Source organism: Lampetra fluviatilis, unplaced genomic scaffold (genome assembly GCF_964198595.1).
Source record: "Lampetra fluviatilis unplaced genomic scaffold, kcLamFluv1.1 SCAFFOLD_875, whole genome shotgun sequence".
NCBI classification, from domain to species: domain Eukaryota; kingdom Metazoa; phylum Chordata; class Hyperoartia; order Petromyzontiformes; family Petromyzontidae; genus Lampetra; species Lampetra fluviatilis.
The window spans coordinates 1-5,000 of NW_027621384.1; positions in this window are offsets into that span (position 1 = coordinate 1).

The window sequence follows — 5,000 nt, forward strand, 5'->3', positions numbered from 1 at the left end:
AGTCACCCACCCACTCACCCACTCACCCACTCACCCACCCACTCACCCACCCCACTCACCCACTCACTCACTCACTCCACCCACCCACTCACTCATCCACCCACACCACTCACCCACTCACCCACCACCCACCCACCCACCCACCCACCTCACCCATCCACCACCCACCCACTCACCCACTCCTCACCCACTCACCCACTCCACCCACTCACCTACCCACTCACCCACCCCACCCACTCACCACTCACCACCCACTCACTCACCCACCCCACCACCCACTCACTCACCACCCACTCACTCACTCACTCCACCCACTCACTCACCACTCACCCACGTCACCCACCCACCCACCCACCCACCCACCCACCCACTCCACTCACTCACCCACCCACTCACCCACCCACCCACTCACTCACCCACTCACCCACCACTCACCCACCCACCCACTCACTCACCCACCACTCACTCACTCACCCACCCCACCACACCCACTCACTCACCACTCACACTCACTCACTCACTCACCCACCCACCCACCCACCCACTCACCCACTCACTCACCCACTCACCCACCCACTCACTCACCCCACCACCCACTCACCTACCCACTCACCCACCCACCCACCACTCACCCACCCACTCACCCACCCACTCACTCACTACCCACTCACTCACTCACTCACTCACCCACCCACTCCACTCACACTCACTCACCCACCCACCCACCCACCCACCCACTCACCCACCCACCCACTCACCCACCCACCCACCCACCCACTCACCCACCCACCCACCCACTCACCTACCACTCACCCACCCACCCACCCACTCACCCACCCACTCACTCACTCACCTACCCACCCACCCACTCACTCACCCACGCACTCACCCACCACCCACTCACTCACCCACTCACCCACTCACCCCACCCACCCACTCACTCACCCACCCACCCACTCACTCACTCACTCACCCACCCACCCACTCACCCACTCACTCACCCACCCACCCACCCACCCACCCACCCACCCACCCACCCACTCACCCACTCACTCACCCACTCACCCACCCACTCACTCACCCACCCACCCACTCACCTACCCACTCACCCACCCACTCACCCACCCACTCACCCACCCACCCACCCACCCACTCACCCACCCACTCACTCACCCACCCACTCACTCACCTACCCACTCACCCACCCACCCACTCACTCACTCACCTACCCACTCACCCACCCACGCCACCCACTCACCCACCCACTCACCACTCCACACACCCACCCACCCACTCACTCACCTACCCACTCACTCACCCACTCACTCACCCACCCACCCACTCACCCACTCACTCACCCACTCACCCACCCACCCACTCACCCACCCACTCACCCACTCACCCACTCACCCACTCACTCACCCACTCACCCACGCACCCACTCACCCACTCACTCACCCACCCACTCACCACCCACTCACTCACCCACCCACCCACCCACTCACTCACTCACTCACCCACCCACTCACTCACCCACCCCACCCACCCCTCACCCACCCACCCACCCACCCCACTCACCCACTCACCCACCCACTCACTCACCCACTCACTCACTCACCCACCCACTCACTCACTCACTCACCCACCCACCCACCCACTCACTCCACCTACCCACCCACTCACCCACTCACACACCCACCCACTCACCCACTCACTCACCCACCCACTCACCCACCCACCCACTCACCCACTCACCCCACTCACTCACCCACCCACCCACCCACTCACCCACTCACTCACCCACTCACCCACCCACCCACTCACCCACTCACCCACCCACTCACCCACCCCACCCACCCACTCACCCACTCACCCCACCCCACTCACTCACTCACCCACTCACTCACCCACCCACTCACTCACTCACTCACCCACCCACCCACTCACCCACCCACCCACTCACCCACCCAACCCACTCACCCACTCACCCACCCACCCACTCACTCACCCACCCACTCACCCACCCACCCACCCACTCACCCACTCACCCACTCACTCACCCACCCACCCACCCACTCACCCACTCACTCACCCACTCACCCACCCACCCACTCACCCACTCACCCACCCACCCACTCACCCACCCACCCACCCACTCACCCACTCACCCACCCACTCACTCACCCACTTCACTCACCCACCCACTCACTCACCCACCCACCCACCCACCCACTCACCCACCCACCCACCCACTCACCCACCCACCCACTCACCCACTCACTCACCCACCCACTCACCCACCCACTCACCCACCCACTCACCCACCCACTCACCCACCCACTCACCCACTCACCCACTCATCCACCCACTCACCCACCCACCCACTCACTCACTCACCCACTCACCCACCCACTCACCCACCCACTCACTCACCCACCCACCCACTCACTCACTCACTCACCCACCCACTCACCCACTCACCCACCCACCCACCCACCCACTCACCCACCCACCCACTCACCCACTCACCCACTCACCCACCCCTCACCCACCCTCTCACCCACCCACTCACCCACCCACTCACCCACCCACCCACTCACCCACCCACTCACCCACCCACTCACCCACTCACCCACTCACTCACCCACCCACCCACCCACTCACCCACCCACTCACTCACCCACCCACCCACCCACTCACCCACTCACTCACCCATTCACCCACCCACTCACCGACCCACTCACCCACTCACCCACTCACTCACCCACCCACCCACCCACTCACCCACCCACCCACCCACCCACCCACTCACTCACTCACTCACTCACCCACCCACTCCCCCACTCACCCACCCACTCACTCACCCACCCACCCACTCACCTACCCACTCACCCACCCACTCACCCACCCACTCACCCACCCACCCACCCACTCACCCACCCACCCACCCACTCACCCACCCACTCACTCACCCACCCACTCACTCACCTACCCACTCACCCACCCACCCACTCACTCACTCACCTACCCACTCACCCACCCACCCACCCACTCACCCACCCACTCACCCACACACCCACCCACCCACCCACTCACTCACCTACCCACTCACTCACCCACTCACTCACCCACCCACCACCCACTCACCCACTCACTCACCCACTCACCCACCCACCCACTCACCCACCCACTCACCCACTCACCCACGCACCCACTCACCCACTCACTCACCCACTCACCCATGCACCCACTCACCCACTCACTCACCCCACCCACTCACTCACCCACTCACTCACCCACCCACCCACCACTCACTCACTCACTCACCCACCCACTCACTCACCCACCCACCCACCCACTCACCCACCCACCCACCCACTCACCCACTCACCGACCCACTCACTCACCCACTCACTCACTCACCCACCCACCCACCTCACTCACTCACTCACCCACCCACCCACCCACTCACCCACCTACTCACCCACTCACCCACTCACCCACCCACCCACTCACCCACTCACTCACCCACCCACTCACCCACCCACCCACTCACCCACTCACCCACCCACCCACCCACTCACCCACGCACTCACTCACCACACCACACCCACTCACCCACCCCCCACTCACCCACTCACCCACCCACTCACCCACCCACCCACCCACTCACCCACTCACCCACCCACTCACTCACTCACCCACCACTCACTCACCCACCCACTCACTCACTCACTCACCCACCCACCCACTCACCCACCCACCCACTCACCCACACCACCCACTCACCCACTCCACCCACCCACTCACCCACCCACCCACCCACTCACCCACTCACCCACCCACTCACCTCACCCACTCACTCACCCACCCACTCACTCACCCACCCACCCACCCACCCACCCACCCACTCACCCACTCACTCACCCACCCACTCACCCACCCACTCACCCACCCCACCCACTCACCCACCCACTCACCCACCCACTCACCCACTCACCCACTCATCCACCCACTCACCCACCCACTCACCCACCCACTCACTCACTCACCCACTCACCCACCCACTCACCCACCCACCCACCCACCCACCCACTCACTCACTCACTCACTCACCCACCCACCCACTCACTCACTCACTCACCCACCCACTCACCCACTCACCCACCCCACCCACCCACTCACCCACCCACCCACTCACCCACCCACTCCCCACCCACTCACCCACCCTCTCACCCACCCACTCACCCACCCACTCACCCACCCACCCACTCACCCACCCACTCACCCACCCACTCACCCACTCACCCACTCACTCACCCACCCACTCACCCACCCACCCACTCACTCACTCACTCACCCACCCACCCACTCACCCACCCACTCACCCACCCACTCACCCACCCACCCACTCACCCACCCACCCACCCACTCACCCACCCACCCACCCACCCACCCACTCAGCCACCCACTCACCCACCCACCCACCCACTCACTCACCCACCCACTCACCCACCCACTCACCCACCCACTCACCCACTCACCCACTCACCCACCCACTCACCCACTCACTCACCCACCCCACTCACCCACCCACTCACTCACCCACCCACTCACTCACCCACCCACCCACTCACCCACTCACTCACCCACTCACCCACCCACTCACCCACTCACTCACCCACCCACCCACTCACTGTGTGTCTGTGTGTACCAGGTGACGAGACATTCCAGGATATTTTCCGTGACTTCTCTCACCTGGCCTCCCACTCACTCACCCACCCACTCACCCACCCACCCACTCACTCACCCACCCACCCACCCACCCACCCACCCACCCACCCACCCACTCACTCACTCACTCACCCACCCACTCACTCACTCACTCACCCACCCACTCACCCACCCACCCACTCACTCACTCACTCACCCACCCACCCACTCACCCACCCACTCACCCACCCACTCACCCACCCACCCACCCACTCACCCACCCACCC